The sequence below is a fragment of the Sciurus carolinensis genome, chromosome 1 (assembly GCF_902686445.1).
Source record: "Sciurus carolinensis chromosome 1, mSciCar1.2, whole genome shotgun sequence".
In the NCBI taxonomy this organism is placed as follows: Eukaryota; Metazoa; Chordata; class Mammalia; order Rodentia; family Sciuridae; genus Sciurus; species Sciurus carolinensis.
In genome coordinates, this window is record NC_062213.1 from 53,045,227 (window position 1) to 53,054,404 (window position 9,178).

Here is a 9,178-nt window from a genome sequence, read left to right on the forward strand (position 1 = left end):
TTGATGTTAGTAGATGGCTTGTGTTCATTGTTCTTATATGAATGATTCTCTTGAAAATTTCTACATCTTAATCAGAATGTAAGGTCAAATTCTATGAATTTTACCATCTATAATTTTTGCTTTATGAACTAAGTATTTGAAGAAAGTGGATATTATTATTTTATAGATTCATCTACAATAAAACCAGATTTTTCCAAAAAATATTCCCAAACTTATGATGCATGATGGAATTATATATGCTGGTCCTGGAATACAGAAAATGAGAACAACCTTGAAGGAATTTGTGGTTAGAGAAATATAAAGTTAATGGCTTAATTTACTCAAGCAGTAATGAGTAATCTGTCACTGGCCCTTTTCCCATTTTAAATTCAGTGGCTTTTAACTTAATAAAATAAAATAAAACCTGGAATTTTTATCTGCCATTTGGGCTTTTTGGTTATAGTCCATCAATGAAGCACCACTGTTCAGTCTAGGTAGAATGACTTCTCTACTCTTAAAACACCAATTGGTGATAATGTTCTATCATATCATATCATGAAAACTAATTATTAAAGGAAAAGAATTCTCCCCAAAATGTATAACTAGAGATACTGGAGGATGTCTTTTTTTATAGTGAAGAAGTAGTGTATTCTAGATCAATAAACAGTAAAATTATAGCCTGCTCCACTTAAAGTCTTTACATATTTTTCATGATAAAGTACTAACCTTATTAAAAATATACACCTAAAATCTATTCAAAGTCTATATATTTTGCCCTCACACTGACTTCGCTGATATAATTGTGATCTTGCCTTTATAATCTTACTGCATTTAAGAGGAAGATATTTTAAAAGGCAATTTCTGTTCATATGCAAAATAATCTTCTTATTTAAGAGAGAATTGCCACCTTCCAACAATTCCATTTTTTAGTGAGGTGAAATCTTAATTTTGAACTTAACTAAAGTAAAATATATTGTGAGGAAATAGGTCTAATTATACAAATTCACTTTGCTTCAAGTATGTTTCCATCTGAAGTGTTTAGAACTCTGCTGGTGCTTTAGGGATTACTAAATTTGATAGTTATCAAACATTTGATTTCAGGATTGCTGTACATAATTTAAATTATTAAGAACCCTTAAGAACTTTATATTATGTTGGTTATGTACATCAACAATTATCATATTAAAAAGAAAAACTATCATTAATTTAATTAACATTGGAAGTCATACAATATTAACATATCTAATGCTTTTGTGAAAGATAACTGTATTTTCCAAAATACTTTATATGTCTATTCTCTGTAATGTTGCTTTAATGCAAGTAAACTAGATTTTTATACCTATTTTTTCACTGTCTTTTGTGGGATCACATGTAATGTCTCAGAAAAATTCTACTATCCATTCTTAGCACAATGAGAATAAAAAGGCAGATTGTGTCTTCATGTTATTAAAATAATGTTAGCCCAGGAGATACCATGAAGAGTTTGAGGATCCTCAAGTGTGCCTGGAATACACTTTTTAGAACCATTAAAATACATAGTGTAATACTGAAGTATAAGACTATCTAATGGTGGTGAATTCCTCCCCCCATGAGATCCTTCTAAATGCTTGATACTGCTATGGTTGTATGTCTGGGTTTTGAATATTTCTCCACAGGAATGGCACTGTGAAAAATTCTTCAACACCTTTTATATGGGCAATTTGAGTTCTATAATCTGATATCTTTAAACAGATTGCCTTATCCAATCTTTTCTACTAGGTTAATGGTTAAATGTCTAGGGTCAAAATGATGCATGGTAGCATTTTTTACACTTAATAAATGGAGTGATTACATTTGATTTATGAGTAAAGCTATGTTTAACTACTGAAGCGTGGTGTGTGCCAAGTAAATGTTTATTGAATTTACTTCATAGAAACACCAACTAATTGAACACTTGCTTACTTAGTTTGATAGGCAGCTTCTTACATAGATTCAAATGATCCCATGATCCAGTATTCATGCCCTGGTTCTCTTAAATGTGAGTGGCACCTAGTGAATTGCTTCTAACCAATAGAATACAACAAAATTAATGAGATATCATATCTGTGACTGGGTTGTTAATGCTTGACTTCTGTCGTGCTAGTCAATTCTATTATTGTTGCCAACATTTACTCACTTTCTCAATTAGATGAAGCAAGCTGTCCAGATGTGAGATGCTTTGAGGCCCATATGTCTAGGAACAAAAGGAGAATCATCCAGCACAAAGTTTGTGAGCAGCTATAAGAAATGGAATCCAGCCCACCAACACAAGATTCGGCAAGGAGTTGGATCCTTCCAACTCAGTCTCATGTTGACTAGAGCCTGAGAGAGATCCAGAGTTTTGGACTTGGTTAAGATATATTCAGATTCCTAGCCAGTCATAGTGGTACACACCTGTAAGCCACACTACTCAAGAGGCTGAGGCAAGGGGACCAAAAAGTTGAGCCTAGACAACTTAGTGAGACTCTGTCTCAAAATAAAAAATAAAAAATAAAAAATAAAAAGGAGCTGCAGTGTAGTTCAATGTCTGAGTCCCTAGGTACACACGCACACACACACACACACACACACACACACACACACAATGTACTCAGATATTCCTGGTCCACAGCAAATGTGAGATAATGACTGTTGTAAATTTTAACCCAATAAATTTAGGGGTATTATATTAGTTATAAGTAACTAGTATAATTAGTAAGGTTTGTGACAGGGATTAAAAATGAACACTGCCTTAGAATCCCCATAAGTTATTAGAGATATACTCCACTTGAGATATATATATATATATATGTGTACACACACATATATATACATATATAATGTTATAGTTTTAAAATGAACAAACTCAATTCAGAATGCCAAATCAATAAATCTTATATTCAGTAACATTTTTATATAATTGAATATTTTACATTAATTTGTTTTTATATTCAAATTTTAAGTTCTTTGCACTTTCTACAAATAAATGTATTCTAACACAAGATTTTACAAAGATGTTTTGAATTTATCATATTCTTCAATAACAATTGTATATCCTTATTTCCTATCCATGTATCAATATCTATTCTTGTATCATCCATATCTATATGACATTTCTACATGAAATTTAAATTGAAAAATATGTTTTATTCCCTGCATAAGTATATAAACATTTTAAAAGAGTCTTCTGGACTTAGGTCTCATTAAACCTATAATTAGCATACTGAAGATACATTAGCTTTTTAAAATTATTAAATATAAAATAGAATCATGAAATTGCATATTATTGAGATAAACAAGTATGTTATTTGTTCCAAATTATTTTGCATATTCACAAATGTCATTACCTCTTGCAGGAATAAGACAGAATTAATCATTATCAGCTATTTTTGTTTTCATAGAACTTTTGCTAAGAAATTTGGTTGAAAATAATAAGAAGAAATAATAGAAAGTTTTGTTATGATGATGTTATTCAATTATTTGATCTCTTCTATATGTTGTATGTTAGAAATGTCATATATCTTGTTCAAATTCTTTTGAATACAAGTAATTCTAAACATGTAAATTTATAAATATATTTTAGATATCCATTATTAATCACTTTCTTAAACCCAACACTGATATCTCAAATTATGTGCTTAGTCATTAAAATATAAGTTCCACAAGGCAAGGGGATATTTTTATGCTTTGTTTATTTATGATTTCCTAGAGAAGGAGCACCATGATAAGATTGAAACAAGGAGAAATTGGGATTTTTTTTGTCATTAAAAATAGGAGAAATCTGAACATAGAAGGAAGGTCATTATGTGTTATCCAGTGATACAGTTTTGTCAGGTCATGTCTTTCACAGATGAGTACATATTGAAGAGATTTAAAGATGGTGAAATTGAAAGTGTCATGATCCTGTACCCCCTTACCACATTCTGGAGACATACAATCTGGTATGAAAACTGCTTGATGAAACAGAGGACTTCATTTATTCTTATCATGTCAAACACATTTCAGTATTGAAACAGTTCCAGGAGTAATAAAACCATCTGCATTTTGCGAAACCTACATCTTGTGATCTTTCTACAAATAGAAGTTCAGTTCTCAGTCATATGCATCTCTTCTTCTACTGACAGTGCTAAAAAAGAGCTGTGCTATCCACACAATCACAGAAGTTGGAAATCTGTAAAATATTTCCATCTCTTCAAGTCCACTGTAGCTAATATATCATCACACCAAATTTATTTTACTACCTGTGAATTTGGTATGTATTTCAGACTCTCTTTTCTTGTATTCACATCCAGAACTATTGTTGCATGGAGGTGGTCATATCTTCTTCCTTGGACTTTCGCAACAATTTCCTAAACACTCTCCCTTCCTTTAACCTTTCTCCAGTTGTAATCCACTCTTTAAAATGCTGCACATGTGATCATTGCAGCAAACATTGTGGATCATGTCGTCTCTTCTCAAAATTCTTCAATGAGTATCATTACCTACAGAATAGATTCGACATTAACTTGCTTGGTAATTCTCTTCATGGTTTGACTGCAATGACAGTCATGTTCTGACAAGGTTGTGAATAAGCACTGCCACATACGTTTTCATTAATAAAACAATGTGTTGTCTAATATGCTCAACTCTTCATTTACTGCTCAGCAACAAACACAGAAGGTGATAGTGCTTCCACATGCATTCCCAGCGTCTGCACCTCTTCCCTGATTCTCCCCATTGATCAGTGCAGTTTCCATCACTCTGTGCACTCTTCAAGTCAGAATTAAGAGCTGTCTACTGTATGGTCATTACAGTCCCACACCGTGGAGATACAATTTTGACCAAGTCACCCTGTTGCTTTGAAAGAATGTATGGTTTAATGATAAAGAATAGTTTCTCCTGATTTTATCCCTGATGAGTTTAATTTTCAATTTAATTTTCATCTGGAATATAACAGTTTCTTAGTAAACCTGAACTTTTCAGGCAGAAGTAAACCTTCTTTCCCTGATGACCAATGTTTCTTTTAAATACAATCAGTGCAGATATCTATAATATTTTATTTTAGTGTTTGTAGCTCTAACATCTCACTAGAGTAGAACTTTCCTCAAATCAGGAGTTTTGTCCTTTGAATTTCAATTCCATCTACTATGCAGATTTTGGCACATCATAGAAGTTCAAAATAATATTCATTGAATTCACAAGTGTTTTGAGTATCAGAAAGGCATTTTTGTATACTCAACCTATCTTCTTAGATACTGTTTTTGAGTTTTTGAGCTATGCTAAAAGGTAGCAGAATTTGATAAAAAGAGTGTCTTATTAATGATAACCAGTTGTAAAACATAACTATACTTTTGTTAGTGTCAAAATCTGTTAAATTTGAATAAAATCAAAAGTAATCTACTTGAATGTTTCACTTTAAAGATATACTTAAGCCATAAAATAGAATGAGAAAGTGAGCTTTGTAATCTGTATCTGCTTCCTCCATCAATTCTTTCATAACTAGAGGATAGTCTTTTTATTCATGAGTTTCTATTCACAAAGAATAGCTCTGTTTTCTCTAGCTCTTGTACATACTGTTGAGAAAACATCCTTTCTAAAATGTTCATAAATTTGGTTATATAGGGCATAATTAGCAGTTCTCAGTGAGAAAACATCACTATCACTACATAACTATTAAGTGTTTACCTTGTAATTGGGGTTTACTTTATTGTCCATCATCAATTTGAGATAATTTAAATTGCAATCAATTGAAAGCTCAATTTAAACATCTAAACAATGAAGAGGATGTGTTGACTCCTAAAATTAAAAATTTTAGGTACAATTTTCTGAAAGATCTAGTATGTCTTAAAATAATCTAAGCTTGTGATCTCCTAGTATCAACTTTCCCTTCAAATTGACTTGTCTGATTTGGGTAAATGACTTCAAAATTTCTAGGTCTAAATTGACAGACCATCCTGTGGAAAGCAAGTCTTACACTGAATGAATCATGACTAGACTTAATCCTTTAACCAGGGAGATTTCATATGTCTTAGTATAGTTGGATTGCTATAGAAAATTAGCATGGACTGGGTATTTTAAACAACAAACATTAATTTCTATTAATTCTGGAATCTGGAAAGATGGAGGTGCCCCAAAATCCACTGTCTGGCGATGTCCTGCTTCCTACTTCAAAGAATTATCTTCTCACTGTATACTCACTTGGTGGAAAGCAGAGAAAAAGCAAGCTCTGTACTGTTGAAAGGACACTAATTACATTAATGAGTATTTCACCTCCATGACCTAATCTCCTCCCAAAGACCTTCCTTCCTAATATCATCAAATTAGGATGATATGAATTTTGGGAGTGTTTTGGTTTGGATGCGAGGTGTCCCCCAATAGCTCACTGTTGAGACAGTGAGAGAAGGTTCAAAGGAGAAATTATTGGGTGGTCAGAGTCTTAATCAGTGATTTAATCCCCTAATAGTGATTAACTGAGTGGTAACTGAAGTGGTAGGGTGTGTCTGGAGGAGGTGGGAACTGGGACGTGGCTTTGGGTGTATATTTGTACCTGGCCAGTGGACTCTCTCTCTGCTTCCTGATCACCATGATGCAAGCTGCTTCCTTCCACCACCCTCCCCCACTGTGAAGTTCTACCTCACCTCAAACACCCTCTCCCCCCAGAAATGGAGCTGACTTTCTATGGACTAAAACTGTAAGCCCTCAAATAAATTTTTCATCCTCTATAGTTGTGCTGGTTGGGTCATTTAGTCACAGTGGTGAAAAAGTTGATTAAAAGGGGGTATACAAACTTTCATTCTATGGTGCCATGCACTAATTATTTTATCCTTAGTTTAGCTGGTATAATCATCATGCTTAGGGAAATGGAATTTTACTCATCAATTTATTACGCAAATAACTATCAACAGGGAAATGATGGAATGGATATGTGAAACACTACTATAGTAAATGATATGAAATGCAAGTAGATTTTACTTTATCAAAATCACTGCACTTTACCTAAATGGTTATTACAATTAATTAGAGGTAGCTGTTTAAAATAAAATTCACTATCATACACTAGGATCCAGTTTTATAAATGATAATATTTTTTGACTGTACTCATTATATTTTTCTCAACATTACACAAAAAGGCTATTTCCCATTAAAATAAAATGAAACAAAACTCTTGACTTTACTTTCCACCCTAGCTATTAACTTATTTCTCTCTTTCACTTGATAGTAAATTTCCTCAAAATGATCATCTATATATGCAATTTGAATTTTTCTTACTTTTTAATTTCCTGAACCCATTTTTTAATTAAGGAAATTTTTAAAATTTGTTCTTTATACTTAACACATGACAGTAGAATGTACTTTGACATATCATGCATACAAGGAGTACAACTTCCCACTCTTGTGGTTGTGCATGATGTGGCGTTATACTGGTAGTGTATTCATACATGAACATAGGAAAGTTATATCCGATTCTTATATTTTATTCCCAATCTCATTAAGGTCACTGCATTAGCTTTTCATTACTGTAACAAATGCCTGAGATAATCAACTTATAGAGAAAGGCTTATTTTGACTCCGTTTAGGAGGTTTCAGTCCATGGTCATTTGGTATTATTGCTTTTGGCCTGTGGCAAGGCAGCACATAATGATAGGAAGCATGCGGCCATCTAGATTGTTTACTTCGTGGCAGAGAGGAGAAAAAAGAGATAGAGGAGGGGTCAGGTTCTGTCTCTCCCTTTCAAAGGCACAACCTATGCCCTGCCTCTTAATGTTTTTAACAATTCCAAGTAGTAACAAGTTGGGGCTACACCTTTAACACATGGGTCTTTGGAAGATATTTCAGGTCAAAATTATAGACATTCCTAATCACCTGTATGTTTCCAAATCCAATTGTCAATTCATATTCCACTCCTTCTTGAACTATGAAGAGCAGTTGAACTAGTTGATCTCCTCATTCATGAAATGTTTACTGAGACTTCAGGACACTATTGTGTGTGTGTGTGTGTGTGTGTATGTGTGTGTGTGTGTTTCCTACTTATTTACTTCATTTTGCTTTGTTAGTATTATTATCTCTAATAATTTTAAGAACAAAAAGACCTCAGGTGTCTCCTTTTTTCTATCTATGCTAATTTCCTGATGTTCTAAAACAATTTCAAGACTTAATAGCATCTACATGATGGAAACTCTCAAACACATAAGCATTATTTTAGAATTCTCCTTTAATAATTGGTTCATATATACATCACCGACTATATATGTTCACTTGAGTATGTAAGTGGAATAAACTTAATAGCTTTAATTTATTCTAAGTTCACCTATGGTACCTCATGTAGAAATAGGCCCAATATTCCTATCACAATAAGTGGCAATTACAGTTTCTAGTTATTTGCGGCAAACATCTATGGTGACATGCTTTTGATTTCTTTACCTAGGACAAATCCAGATGTGGACTCTCCAAACTTCATTATTTTTTTCATAAATAGTTGAATTGTTTGTCTCCATTGAGCAAGCAAGCAAAATGCTTTTAACCTAATTTTGTTTTAACTTTCTTTTTCCCAGAACTGGGACATGCCTCCTATTATGTAGTAAGTGTAGTTATTGGAAATAAAATGACTATTGAGATGTGGTTGAGCCATAGAACACAGGGGACTGACTCCTAGGAACTGGCAACCATGAGGGACTGTTTCAGATCCAGAGGGAGTAGGTGGCCCCCATGTGGGAGTGGTTCACTGTCTGGTTATATGCTAGTTTCCCCTAGCATATAATTCCTAACTCCACCCCATCCTGTCCATCACAGAAGAAGCTCCTCCCACTCTTCACCCCCTTTACCTGAGTAACTATAAAATACAGGAATGGTGGGCTACTCCATCTTGTTAGAGGCCATATCAGGTATGACCTGATCCATCATGACCCCTCTCATTGGAAAAGAGATTTGACTCTTGTGTGTTTATTGATTAGATAAGTTTAGGTAATTGATTGATTTATAGCCAGCATTGTCCTCTGGCACTTAACCCTTTTCTCATCTACACTGGAGGTGGCTGAAATCCCTGCAATGGAGAAGTGTGTCTATTTACAATATAAACTGAATCACCAAGAAAGGCTAATAAAAATCTGTTTTAGTGTTCAATCACATAAAATAGTTGTAAATTGGTTGATGCTTAGTTTTTCAAAATCTTATGCATGAAAGCATTAAAACAAAATGCTCCAATGATTCCTATCATTAATTTAAA